Here is a 14,737-nt window from a genome sequence, read left to right on the forward strand (position 1 = left end):
TTCTCTCTCACATTTTTCCTCCTTAAGGCCTGGTGTTCATTTTTTTTTTTTTTTTTTGAGACAGAGTCTCACTCTGTTGCCTGAGCTAGAGTGTTGTGGCATCAGCCTAGCTCACAGCAACCTCAAACTTCTGGGCTCAAGCCATCCTCCTGCCTCAGCCTCCTAAGTAGCTGGAACTACAGGCATGTGCTACCACACCTGGCTGATTTTTTTTTCTTCTATTTTTAGTTGCCTGGCTAATTTCTTTCTATTTTTAGTAGAGACAGAGTCTCCCTCTTGCTGAGGCTAGTCTCAAACTCCTGACTTCAAGTGATCCTCTTGCTTCAACCTCCCAGAGTGCTAGGAATACAGGCATGAGCCACCACGCCCTGCTAAAATGTTTTTAAAAATCCTCAAGGCCTGGCGTGGTGGCTCACGCCTGTAATCCTAGCTCTCTGGGAGGCCGAGGCGGGCGGATTGCTTGAGGTCAGGAGTTCGAAAACAGCCTGAGCAAGAGCAAGACCCTGTCTCTACTATAAATAGAAAGAAATTAATTGGCCAACTAATATATATAGAAACAATTAGCCGGGCATGGTAGTGCATGCCTGTAGTCCCAGCTACTCGGGAGGCTGAGGCAGAAGGATTGCTTGAGCCCAGGAGTTTGAGGTTGCTGTGAGCTAGGCTGACGCCACAGCACTCACCTAGCCTAGGCAACAAAGCGAGACTCTGTCTCAAAAAAAAAAAAATTCTCAAAAGAGGGACAATTTTTCACAAAGTTACTTTAAACAAAAAGCAAGATGTAATTATATATCTTTATATATAGTCTTTTTTTTTTTTTTTTTGAGATAGAGTCTCGTTCTGTTGCCTGAGCTAGAGTGCTGTGGCATCAGCCTAGCTCACAGCAACCTCAAACTCCTGGGCTCAGGCGATCCTCCTGCCTCAGCCTCCTGAGTAGTTGGGACTACAGGCATGCGCCACTGTGCCTGGCTAATTTTTTCTATATATATATATATATATATTTTAGTTGTCCAGATAATGTCTTTCTATTTTTAGTAGAGACAGGTTCTCGCTCTTGCTCAGGCTGGTCTCGAACTCCTTCCTGAGCTCAAGCAATCCTCTCGCTTTGGCATTCCAGAGTGCTAGGATTACAGGTGTGAGCCACCGTGCCCGGCCTATATATAGTCTTATCTCGACTTAGTTTAAAGATAAAAAGCTAGGAAAAAGACTGAAAGGAAACATGAATATTAATCATGGCTTTCTTGGGGTGGTAGGTTTATGGATGATTTTATTCCTGTATGTTTCTATATTTTTCTAAAATAAACATTTTATTTCCTTAAAGACAAAATAAGGAAATAGATAAAATCAGTAAATGAAAGGTGGGAGAAATTATCAGAGATTCTGGACATCCTAGAAAGTTTTCCTCCAAGAGCCACTTGGGCCATATCCCAGTGGCCTCAAGCCTTCGGCTTGGCATCAGACAGGACGGGGGTGGGAATTCTAGCTTTGCTGCTTATCCAGCTGCATAACCTTACACAAGCAAGTCACTTACTCTTTGTGCTCTTAGGTTTTTTTTTTTGTTTTTTTCTTTGAGACAGAGTCTTGCTTTCTTGCCTAGGCTAGAGTGAGTGCCGTGGCGTCAGCCTAGCTCACAGCAACCTCAAACTCCTGGGCTCAAGCAATCCTGCTGCCTCAGCCTCCCGAGTAGCTGGGACTACAGGCATGCGCCACCATGCCCGGCTGATTTTTATATTATATATATTAGTTGGCCAAATAATTTCTTTCTATTTTTATGGTAGAGACGGGGTCTCGCTCAGGCTGGTTTTGAACTCCTGACCTTGAGCAATCCGCCTGCCTCGGCCTCCCAGAGTGCTAGGATTACAGGCGTGAGCCACCGCGCCTGGCCCGGTTTTTAATTTGTAAAACAGTGATGTAAAATCCTACAGGCTGACAAAAGGATTCGATGAAGTAGCTCATAAAAAGCCCAGGCATATTGTCAAAGCTCAGTACAAATATGTTCCCTTCCCTGTGTTAGAGCCGGAGCAAAACACCTGCAGATGGCAGGTGAAGCCAGCGTGAGTGCACAGAGTGGTATGATGTGGGAAGCCTCCCAAGGAGGAGCAGGGACTGCCTCTGAGCCCCAGCCCTGCCCAGCAGTCCCACTACTCACATTATGGAAATCAGGGAATACTAATGAGGCAGATGATGATCTGATTAAGGAAACACCAACTGGGACAGATAAGAGCCCCTTCTCACCATGTCACCATCTGGGAGCCAGCTCTCTTCTGAGAGTGCTGACTGGAGTCAGTCTGCTTGTGACCACAGCTTTAGATGGACATAACACTGAAGCCAATGATCCTTGAAGACAAAATAATCTCTTGGCTTCTTTCTGCTCTAGTTAGAATGCTGTGATTATAATAAGCCGATAGTGATAGGAGTTTGTTCGAATCCGTCCTGTCTTCCATCTAATTTATTTTCGTGCTTGGTGGATTTCATTCACATTCCATGGGCCGTGACCAGGCCAGGGGTGTTTGGATGTGTGGAAGAGGGCTACCCTGGCTCTAGCAGCAGGGCCTTTCTCAGAAGGGTGGGAAGGGTATGTTCTGAGACCTGGTGCCTCCTGCACCCGTAGCCTTCTCCCAGGGCCTGTGCACTAAGCTCCAGGCTGTTGTTGTAATAGCAATGATGACAACTTCATTTTATGGCATTTTTCATTTATAACACAACTTTGTGTCCCTTAATTATTCTGTTGGAATTTCACCACAATTCGGAAAGATTGACTAGCTCAACATCCAACACTTGGTTCCCGCTCCTGCTCCCCAGAGACCTGGACTGGAGCTGCTGCTGCTGGGAGCGGTATTTGCAAGGGTGAGACTAGCAGACATTTAGCTTTGTATCTAGCAGGATTCTCTGGGGGAAGGGGCCTCAGGATGGTGCTGGAATTTCCAGCCCTTAAGGTGCTAGTTTGTGTGTTGAGGTAGGGATTGAGAAAGGGGTAAAAAAGGAAAAAGACCAGGAGGGGGAGAAATGGTTTGGGTTTGGTTTTGGGTGAGCCTCCAGATAAGACTTTCTGGATGATACTATCCAGGAGCCCCACTTCTCTTAGGTCCCTGGTGGTTCAACAGCTGCCCAGGAGAGAGCCCAGAGTGTCTTCACTAATCTGTTACCTTTTTTTTATTTTTATTTTTTTGAGACAGAGTCTCCCTCTGTTGCCCGGGCTATAGCACTGTGGTGTCAGCCTAGCTCACAGCAACCTCAAACTCCTGGGCTCAAGCGATCCTGCTGCCTCAGCCTCCCGAGTAGCTGGGACTATAGGCATGCGCCACCATGCCCGGCTAATTTTTCTACATATATTTTTAGTTGTCCAGCTAATTTCTTTCTATTTTTTCAGTAGAAACGGCGTCTCGCTCTTGCTCAGGCTGATGTCGAACTCCTGAGCTCAAGCGATCCCCCGCCTCAGCTTCCCAGAGTGCTAGGATTACAGGCGAGAGCCTAATCTGTCACCTTTTCTCCACTGCCTTCCCCAGCGGCCGCCACGGGAGGCGCCCGCTCCGAGTTACCATGGCAACGCGCCGAGCCGCAGCCCGCCCTGCCGGGCGGATTTCAGCCTCGGCTGGGATGCTGCGGTGACCGCCGACCGGAGACGCAGGCACGGGGACCGCCTCCCTTGCTCAGCGCCTCGACCGCGAACCTCCTGAGAGAGACCCGAGGGAGAACTGGGGCGGAAGGACACGGGGCGGAAGGGCGACCTTGGAGCTCCCCGACGCTGACGACCGGGGGTTCCAGCTGGAGGCGGAGCGCGGCCCCAGGGAGCGCCGCCGGGCGGCCCTGTGCTCGGAGGACCCGCGCCCTGCAGGGGCGGCGCTCGCCCCCGCGGAGGAGATGCGGGTTTGAAGCCCTCACCGGTGAGTACCGTCAAGCCTGCCTTGGGTGAGCGCACGTCATAAAGGACAAGGTTGTGTGTCTTGACGGATGCCTTTAAAAAATCACATGTTTACATTGCTCGTGACGGGGACGCGTTTTCCTTTCCGACATCTTTGGGATTCTCGGAGCGATTTCACTTCCCTTCAAACGCGCTCCTCTCTTAACGCGTGGCAGCTACACCCGCATCCCTGTCCCGCCTCCCGCGCGACCCCCGTGCGGACACCGCGCGTCACCGGCCCTCCCCAGAGCGCACGGGGGAGCGGCAGGGCTGAGTCTCCCAGCCGTGAGCGTCAGTTTTCCTGACGTGCCGGTCCCGCAGTCTGAGGCAAGCCGGCGGCGGGCTCTCGGCGAGGCAGCGTCCTTCCTGGCGAGCCCGCGGAGGCGACTTGAGCTCCGCGGACAACGGCTCGCGGGCAGCGACGCCGGCCGGCCGGCCCAGGAGAGGGCGCCACGCGCAGCCCGCGCGCAGGCCCAGGGCGACCGCCGCGTCCCCGTCTGCGCGGCTGCCGCGGGCGCCCCGCGAGCGCTTCGCTCCGGAGTTTTAACAAAAGCATGGTTAAGCTCAGTCCCTGCTGGAAACAAAGGGAAGGCCAAATGACTTCTGGACGCCTGCATTTGTTTTCGACTCGAATGATTATGATTCCATGGCAAAATACTTGCTGTGTGTCAAGTGCTCTACTGGCCTTCCACCCATACTTCCTTCCCCCAAAAAAGCTTTCTTCCTGGTCTAGCACTGTGATCAACTAATTTAGAATTTTCTTTCGCTGTTGTAAAGATTCAAGGGAAGCGAGAAGCCTTGTTAAAATGGAAGACAGACTGAAGACTGAAATGCTGGGCCCTGCAGTACTCCCGTGGTTGCAGGCCCTGGCTGCATGTCGGAACAAACATCTAGGGGGCTTTAGGAAATACTGATGCCTGGGTCTCATCCCCAGAGACTCTGACTTAATTGGGCTACAGTGTAAACATTGGGATTTTTGTAAAGCTCCCGGGTGATGATTCTAAGGAACTAAGGTTGCAGCTTACCATTCTAATTAATCAGGATGACATTTTTCCAGGTGAACTTGGTGATAGTTTAGCTTCTCAAATAGGCGGCTGTTGTACGGCAGAGTATGTAACTCTCATGAATAAAGACAGCTGTAGGCAAAGAGAGCTGGCAGGGGCTTGAGCTGCTCAAAGGAGCTCTGGATGAAGGTGATATTTCAGAGCAGGGAGGAGTCATCTCTCTCTGAACAGATCTTTCACTAAATGAAATGTTCTGATGTACATTCCAGAGCAAGGGGAAAAGGAGATGCACACCTATGCTAGTCTATAGAGTAGGAAGCTATGGCCCCCTGTAGATTTGTGGATTTCATGTCTGCATATACTGGCCAGAGTCACATGTGTAAATGGCCACCCACCCACTGCAAGGAGAATGGATGCTTAGAAGAGTAGGGGTTGGGAATGCAGTGGTCATTCTAGAATCTAGAGAAGGAGGAAGCAACAATAACATCACCTAGAAATTATAAAGTGTTATCCTTCTCATGCCTAAAATCCCTCACAATGGCTTGAATGCCTCCTGAGCCTAAAGGAAATCCTAGAAACTTACTTTCCCTGAAAATTGGAGCACTAGGGCAAGATCCTCTCCACAAGTACTATTTGCAAACTGGGGGACAGAAAGGTTCTTCTAACCCTTGCATTCTATGCATTCAGCTATTTCATGAATATTCATATATGCGTGAAACAGTTGGGAGGCAGAAACCACACAGCAAGTCCACAATGACTAAGGTGCTCCAGGAAATTAGATAAGGCCTTAAAACTCTTTGGGCCTGGCCGGGCGCTGTGGCTCACGCCTGTAATCCTAGCTCTTGGGAGGCCGAGGCGGGCGGATTGCTCAAGGTCAGGAGTTCAAAACCAGCCTGAGCAAGAGCAAGACCCCGTCTCTACTATAAACAGAAAGAAATTAATTGGCCAACTGATATATATATAAAAAAAAAATTAGCCGGGCATGGTGGCACATGCCTGTAGTCCCAGCTACTCGGGAGGCTGAGGCAGAAGGATCGCTTGAGCCCAGGAGTTTGAGGTTGCTGTGAGCTAGGCTGACGCCACGGCACTCACTCTAGCCTGGACAACAAAAGCGAGAGTCTGTCTCAAAAAAAAAAAAAAAAAATTCTTTGGGCCTGAGACATTAGAATTTTAAATACATTAGAAAGTATAACCTATCAACCTGGGCCAGAACTTCACCAGGCACAGCTTCCTAACCCTCTTGCTTTAATTTTGGTTAAATAGAGAAACGTCTCCTTGGGAGATAGGTATAAATGATAGTATTAATACCATATCTTGGCTGGGCGCGGTGGCTCACACCTGTAATCCTAGCACTCTGGGAGGCCGAGGCGGGCGGATTGCTTGAGGTCAGGAGTTTGAAACCAGCCTGAGCAAGAGTGAGACCCCGTCTTTACTATAAATAGAAAGAAATTAATTGGTCAACTGATATATATAGAAAAATTAGCCGGGCATGGAGGCACATGCCTGTAGTCCCAGCTACTCGGGAGGCTGAGGCAGTAGGATTGCTTGAGCCCAGGAGTTTGAGGTTGCTGTGAGCTAGGCTGATGCCATGGCACTCACTGTAGCCTGGGCAACAAAGTGAGACTCTGCCTCAAAAAAAAAAAAAAAAAAAAATACCCTATCTTCTGAAACCTGTGGGCAAGGCTGTCATTCATTTCTGAAATGAAGATGTTCTTTAAAAAGCATATAACCCATCCGATGTGGATCACAGATCCTGTGTGTCAGGGGGCCTCAGGGAGTGGCTAGGAGGGATGGCCTCACTGCAGAATGGCCACAGCTCTCCCACTCTGCCCTGTCTGATCACTTGGCTCTGCAGCCCCAGGTACTGACTACACAAGCCCTCCCCTTGTAGCCACTTACTGTCTGCAAGCAACCTGAAACACTTATAACAACTTCCATCCTTCTCTTTTAGTCACTATTTTTCTAGTCTGTGCATACCACATACACACACATTATTACATTATTTTGGCCCCTCCTGGAGTTGACTTGATCTCCTTAGATAAAGCCTTCACTTCACCTGGGCCTCCCACTGGTTTCCCCAGCACCCACTCAGCTGAGTGGGACCTGCTTCTGACTGGTTCCATGTGAAGGAGGGCTCACAGTGGCTTCAGCTACTTCCAGCCCAAACACCCTTTCCTGACAGGTCACCTTGGGCCTGCTCCAGCCCTGCCCTCCAGGCAGGCCAGGCCAACCTGCAGAGGCTGCCAATCCAGTAGATGGCTAATCCAGGAGCAGCAAAGCCATGTCTCATTTTTCATTACTCTGTTATGACCACCAATATCTGTCCTCTGAAAAGGGCAATTTACTTCATAGGCCACTGGGAGAAAATATCTGGCTGATCTAGCTTAATCCATGTTGGTCAGTTCATCTCTAGGTACTACCTAAACTCGTAGTGGGAATATGGAGAGATTGTGATGCTTTAATAAAACCCTATTTTATACTTTTTCAAATTGTGGGTTGTGATTCATTAGTAGGTCATGAAATCAGTTTGATGGGTCATTTTAGAAAGAAAAAATAGAATAGAAAATATGAATGCATCATCATATGTAATGAAGGGAGGTTTTGTGTTCTGAAATTTGTATTTCAGTTTTATTTACTGTATATGTATATTTTTGTTTGTGCGTACTGAATCATGATGTGAAATATATTTCTCATTGTGGGTCATGCTCAAGGAAACTTTAAAGTCATTACCTTATGGCAAACACTGATGGAAACTAGAGTTGAATCAAAATGAAATATTAAAAAGTAAAATTCTAGAAGAGCTAGCAAAAAAAATAGATCAATATATTTCAGATCAGTGGATCATTCTGAAGTGATAGAAGAATCCATAATGGGGAAAACTTGTTTTTTGGTTTTCTTGTTTTTTTGGGTTTTTTTGAGATAGAGTCTTGCTCTGTTGCCCAGGTTAGAGTACCTTGGTGTTAGCCTCTCTCATAGCAGCCTTAAACTCCTGGGCTCAAGTGATCCTCCTGCCTTAGCCTCCCGAGTAGCTGGAACTACAGGTGTGAGCCACCATGCCCAGCTAATTTTTCTATTTTTAGTAGAGATGGGGTCTCATTCTTCCTCAGGCCGGTCTTGAACACCTGAGCTCAAGTGCTCCTCCTACCTTGGCCTCCCAGAGTGCTAGGATTACAGGTGTGAGGCACCATGCCTGGATCATAAGGGGGAAAACTTAATTCACATATCAAATTTCCATCAAATGAAAAATAGACAGAGTGGGGGAAATATTTGCATTATATATTACAGATTAGAAGTTAATATCTGTTAACACACTGACTGCCACAGGGAAAAAAAATTTTTTTTTCCTTGGGGCCATGGTGTTTTATTAGGAAAACAGAATAAAAACTTCAAAAACAAAATGATCCTTTCTAATTTAATGAGAAATTTGTTATTTTCTATTGTTTTCTGTTTGAGTTATATGCAACTTAAAAAATAGTTGTCTCGCCTCCCAAGGTGAAGAAATGTTTGAGTCACACATGCTTTGTGAGGCCCTGGGCTCAAAACTAGCAGTGAGTTAAATACAACTCACATGGCACTTAATGTGTTAAACAAAGAATCTATTTCAGAAAAGGAGAAGAGGTCTGTGTGTGGGGGGGGGTGGGGTGGAAGAGGGAGAAGCAGAGAGACTTAAGTATTGACTTGGGTCTTTGGAAAGCCCAGCTCCACATGGCTTTTTTCTAGGTGTGCTGTTATAGGAAAGTAAGTTGTAAGGTAGAGTTATACCTTCTGTTCCTCCTATGCCGTACTGTTCTTTTGATATTAAGCCAACCTATGATAAAGCATTTGGAATACTGCAGAAAGAAAAAAATCATTTAAAAAATTAAAAAAATCATTATAATTCCATGCATTACAACCTACTGTGTAAAATTCCATTTACATAATATTCTGGAACACACAAAACTATTGGGAAAGAAAACAGAGGAACCATTGCCAAGAACTGTAGGTATAGGGGATAACTTGACTACAAAAGGATACAAGGTGACTTTTCAGGATGATAGAACTATTCTATAACTGTATATATTTGTTAAAAGTCATAGAACTGCACACCAAAAAGAATAAATTTTATAATATGTGAATAAACCTCAATAAACCTGACTGGAGGGGGAAAAAGTCCATGGGTAAATTCACAGTCCATAACTTCATCCATATGAGGAAATGCAATGAACCAAAACATAGATGTATTCATTATTGACTGCAATCAAAAGTGCAAATTATAGGCCAGGTACAGCAGCTCACACCTATAATCCTAGCATTTTGAGAGGCCAAGCCGGGAGGATTGCTTGAGGCCAAGAGTTGGAGACCAGCCTGAGCAACATAGCGAAATTCCATCTTTACAAAAAATAGAAAAATTAGCTGGGCATGGTGTTGTGTACCTGTAGTCCCAGCTACTTGGGAGGCTGAGACAGGAGGATCCCCTGAGCCCAGGAGTTTGAGGTTGCAGTGAGCTACAATGACACCACTGCACTCTAACTGGAGTGATAGAGTGAGTCTGTCTCAAATAAATAAATTAATTAATTAAAAAGTGCAAATTATAGCAACACCATGGTACTGTTTTATTTCTTGCTAATGATTAACAGTTTTTAAAAACCAAAACACATCATGTGTTTGAGGTTGTAGGAAAATTGCATTGTTTATTATAGGTTGCATTGTAAATTGGTAAAATTTGGGGAGAATGCAACATGATAATATACAGGAAGAGCCATAAAATTACTACATCCAGGAATTTCTTCCAATAAAGTTAGTTAACAAAGACTTTTAAAATTCCAAATGCATAAAAAATATCCTCTACTGTGTTGGTTATAATAGAAAAAAAATAGAAATACCTGAAATATCCAATATTATAGGAACAGTTTAAAAATTTATGGCATATTAGTATAATGGAATATTTTGCATTCACAACCAAAGCCTAAATCCAGAGACATGTAGAAAGAAACATAAAATATTTCTGATTAAATGAACAATAGCAGGATACAAAATAGCAAGCAAAACATGTTTGTAATGTAAATAATCTGTTTGCATGTGGAAGACAACATCTACCTGCAAGTAGCTGTGCTAAAGTGATGGATTAGAGATGAGTCTTAAATTTGCAAAATTCATTTGCTATTGTCATATTGCCATTCAACAACGAAGAACCCTCAAATAAAACCTTCAAGATTAGAAGAAATGAATATAGAGGAGGAGAGGAGAAATCCCAGATATTATATTACAATGTAGAATGTTGTTTCCTTGGTCCTAGAAATCAGAAATATTGGAGAGTCACAATTATGGTGAATAAGTCAAAAGTATGTGGATTTTCTGTCACTGTTGCTATAAGCTAATGTTAACTTTGATAAAGTCCTTGCTTGTGGCTAGTAGTTTGTGAAGCTACTGACTGACTAAATGTTCAGGGCCATCTTTTAGTTGTACTTTTCACAATCACAGTCTTGGGAAAACCTGAATTTAACTCTAAAGAAGCATCAGAAATCTTAGTACAAATAACACTTTCATTTTAACTGTGTTTTAAGGGGACTTTAATTTTTCCAGCATAGGGAACACATCTCTGGGAACTTTTTTTCTCCCCCATTAAGAGGATTGTAAGAACATTTTAAGTAGGTCACAACTCATAGGGGAAAGACAAGTATGTAATGAACAGAGCTCCAGGGAAACTGTCTTAGAAATTTGCCTAATGTGGATGTTTACGTGATGTAGCTTTTTCTTTTTAAGTGGGAAAGAAGGAAGGGGAAGGAAGAAGGTGAGGGCAGGAGCAAAACCAACAACTTGGTAAACCTGTTCTCATCTTTCCAGGCTCTGGTATTTTCAGATCAAATGGCCTAGTATATAGTTCTTGGGTCCTCCTTAACCTTTGCTTTGCTATATAACCTGGAGACAAACATGTAGTGTCTCAGTGTTTCACTGTCACTATCCTTAAGAGGAATGAAAATTCTTACTCTATTCCTTCTCCTGAGGCAGGCTGGATGGAGGTTTAGAGTGTGCTAATATTTATGCACATCCTGTGCTCTTTTCCTGAGGGCATCTGAATTCTCTGGTAGGCCTTCCACAGAGAAGACACCAGGAAATGCCTAAGTTTTAAAAAGTTACAGTGGCTCACGCCTGTAATCCTATCACTTTGGGAGGCTGAAGTGGGAGGATTGCTTGAGGCCAGGAGTTTGAGACCAGCCTGAGCAAGAGTGAGACCTCATCTCTACTAAAAATATGAAAATTAGCCATGTGTGGTAGTGCATGCCTACAGTCCTAGCTACTCAGGAGGCTGAAGCAGTAGGATTTGCCTGAGCCCAGGAGTTTGAGGTTGGTGTGAGTGATGATCATGCCACTGCACTCCAGCCTGGGCGACAGAGCAAGACCCTGCCTCAAAAAAAAAAAAAAAGTAATGAGGGTGTGGGGACAGAGGTATGAAGGAAACTCCCATGAACAAAGCTTTGTGTGTGTGTGCATGTGTGTGTGTTTGTGTGTGTGTGTGTGTGGAGAGGGAGGGAGACAGATAAAAAGAGATTGTACATGGATCAACTCTGAATCAGTAATCTTTGAATTATAGAGAACGTCAATTACTCTGTTTAATTTACTATGCAGATATAATAATTTTAATTTTTAGTGAAGAGGCATTAATATTTATTAAGCACATACTCTAGCCCAGGTCTTTTCATATATATAATTTTCATCAACCCTCAACAGCTCTGTGAAATTTTTCTGATTTAGAGAGAGTTACTACGATTCAGAGACATTAACATGACCAGGGACTTTGTGTAGAAAGCAGAGAAGTGGGGATTTGGACTCATCTTGCTCTCACAACAAAACCCATGCTCTTGTCGTGTCCCCACGTCAGACGGAGTTGTGTTCAAAATCCAGCTGTGGCACTCATTAGCTATGTGACCCTGGGCAAATTTTTTAACTTCTTTGAAGCTCAACTACCTTATATTAAAATAAGGATATTGACAAAAAATGAGGTTCTTAAGAGGATTAGAGCTTATACCTCTGGGGATTTTTGGGTTGCAAACAACAGAAACGTAGACTATAGGGCTAACTTTGGGGAAGGGTAGAAGAAATTTATTTGAAGGATATGAATTAGCTGACATAAATGAACAAAAAGTAAACTAGGGAAGGCCTTGGGAAGGATGAGGACCCAGGGAGCTAAGGGGAGCCAAAGGATAGAAGGACAACTGGTTTACCTCTTTGGAGTATTCTTGACTGGGCGGATCAGCTCTGCTTGCTTTCAGTTCTGTGTCTCTCTCCTTAACACTTGAATTCCAGGAAGAGAGGTCAGACAGGACGAGGCTGGGCCATGTCCCACCTGCCTCATGGATGGAGAGCAAGGTCCCTTGGTGCATGTGCCCACCAGGCCTGCAGGCAGTGGGGGAAAGAGAGTTCCCACAGTAGAAGACATAGGTCCTGCTGCAGAGCAAGAGGGCCTATGTGCTGGGTGGGCAAAAGCTGCAGATGGCCACTGCAGAGCTGACAGTCAGACATCCCTGCCCAGGACTGAGCACAAAGTGGCTCTGTAAATGCTCGCTTTGGTTGGTGGTGTTTTCACATCACCTCCTGCAAGGTGGCAGTTGCAGACCAGTAAATTACAGTATAACTGCATCTAGAAATCCTATCTCAGTGCTTTCTGTGTGTCCTGTTACGATACATATAGAAGATTATATTTGAACAGCACCCTGGGATGAACTGACAAGGTACTCGTGCAAGAGGAGGCTGACTGGGGGGCTCTGGCCCTACCCAGCAGCTCTGGGAGCTGAGGGCATCAATATGTGACACCCATTAGTGACCCAGGGTGGGGAAGCTCAGCTTTGATGGTAGAACTTTAGGCCGCTGCCATTGCCTAGCTTCAGCTCAGCCTGCTCCCCCCCCCCGCCCCCCCCCCCAGTGTTTAATGAGCTTCCAGTGGGCAGGGGAGTGGAGTCAGCAGTGGTAGCTCTGCCCTGGCTCCACCAGTGATTGCAGCTGCCTTCTGTCCATTCTCTCCTTAGGGCTTTCTTTGTCAGGAATTCAAGCTTTTCAGGAAATAAAAGCAACTTCTCATCTCCATAGGGTTAGAAACATCTGGCCCAAGGGACTTAGACTGTCTTAGAGGCTTTATATCTGTGCATAGTGTCAGTTACAGTATTGATTGTTAAAGTCAATGATTGTGCTGTGATACACTCCCTGGAGGCACAGTGCTATTCTTGCTGTTGCTTGTAGGGTGGTCTCCAGGCAGGGCAAAGGCAGCACGAAGACCTGAGATCAAGGGGTGTCAGAGGATGGAAAAGACCCTTCAAGAGATAGATAAGGATCTTCTTCTCCATCTCTTCTCTTTTTTCTCTTTTTTTGGGGGGAGGGCTGTTGTTTTAAAAGTATGCTTATTTTTTTCTTAGTTACAAAACTGTTCCATACTCTATCTTCTCCCAAAATGAAAGCACAAATAAGCAAAAGAAGACAATTAAAAACACCCACATCCCCACCCATGCCTCTATTCATCTAGATATTAACATGTTAGAATTTATCTTTCCAAATACTCTTTCTTTCTAACCCTCCAAGCCACCTCCTCCCTGAGGCAATGAAGTGCCTCTCCTGAAAAATTCCTAAAGGAGGGTAGGAACTCTGCCCCTTCTCTGCAAGTGGGAACTAGGACAAGGAACGAGGAGGCTCACTTCTTGGAATAGCTTTTTTCATCTCCCCATGATGAAATCCTATCTTTCTTTTGAGAGACCACTTGAATACCCACTCTTCCATTAAACTTATCCCTGAGATAGACGTTTCCCAGGCTCAGGAGAGAGCAGTTTCTGTTAGAGCCAGTTTCCTTCGGCCCCAGGAACAGAGAGCAAGAATTGCTGAGGCTGCAAAGCACAAGGAGTTTATTGGCTAGCTCGAGCTAGGGTCCAGGTCCCAGAACGCCACAGCAGTGGCCTCCCTACGAACCAGGACCCTGCCCTGGGGTATAAGTCAAGCTTTTATACTTTTCCGCAAGTTATACACGCTGGGTACACCTTCCCCCCTCCCCCCTTAGTCCATTGGTTCCTTTAAAAGTGGCTGATCATGTCAGCTCCTGATTGGCTCCTTCAAAAGCGGTGCGCATCATTTAGGGGAAGGGTGCAGTGGGCGAAGTTTCAGGGAAACCGAAACTTAGGCCTACTCCAGGAAGTGCAGCCTGTCATGGAGTCACTCCTGCTCTCATTCCTGTGTTACAGTTTCCACCTCACAAAGACTCTTATTATCCATGTCTCACTTTCCCTGTACTATTGTTAGGTACTTGAGGTCAGAACCCATATCTAATTGTCGTTGGTATAGCTCTCAGCACCCAGACAAGTGCTTTGCCCATCACAGACACCAAGGAGGAATGAATGAAAAAGAAATCAGAGATTCAGATCAAGCAGAAGTTCACAAAATCTCAAATGGGAGCAAGGAGAAAGATTGCTCTTTGGGGTCCTGTATATGCCCTCACTAAGCAGAGTACAAAGGGATGTTTGACTTCTTACCCTTCCCCATAAAAGGTTGATACCCTTGGATGTGTCTTGTCTTAAATCTGAAAATGCCAATTTGTATGCTGGTAGTTTTGAGTTTGTTGGGTCCATTCTGAGGCTTTATCAAGGCATATTCTATCACTATTCTATTTCCTTAAAGTGTAGTGTCATACACTCTCTCCCCTTCTCTCCCTCCTCTTCCCTCAATCCTTTCCCTCTGTTCCTTTCTCACAATTGAAAACAGTGCTGTGTAAAGTAAATCATATTCAATTGGGCTGAACTTGACTTTTGCCACATGTAATTTTGAAGCTAATGATTTTATTTTGAAGAGCAATATGTCTGAGCAGTTTAGGAAGGTGAGA

General features: G+C 45.2%; 1 protein-coding gene across 1 annotated transcript in view; it reads left to right on the forward strand.

Annotated features, from left to right (window-relative positions):
* Window positions 1-3,478: 3,478 nt before the first annotated feature.
* MICAL3 (microtubule associated monooxygenase, calponin and LIM domain containing 3) overlaps window positions 3,479-14,737 on the forward strand; it is a 211,298-nt gene continuing 200,039 nt past the window's right edge. The window contains exon 1 of the mRNA XM_076007774.1: window positions 3,479-3,881. The gene's annotated coding sequence lies outside the window, so the exon portion shown is untranslated. The remainder of the gene's footprint in view (window positions 3,882-14,737) is intronic.

The sequence above is a fragment of the Microcebus murinus genome, chromosome 10 (genome assembly GCF_040939455.1).
Source record: "Microcebus murinus isolate Inina chromosome 10, M.murinus_Inina_mat1.0, whole genome shotgun sequence".
Classification (NCBI taxonomy): Eukaryota; Metazoa; Chordata; class Mammalia; order Primates; family Cheirogaleidae; genus Microcebus; species Microcebus murinus.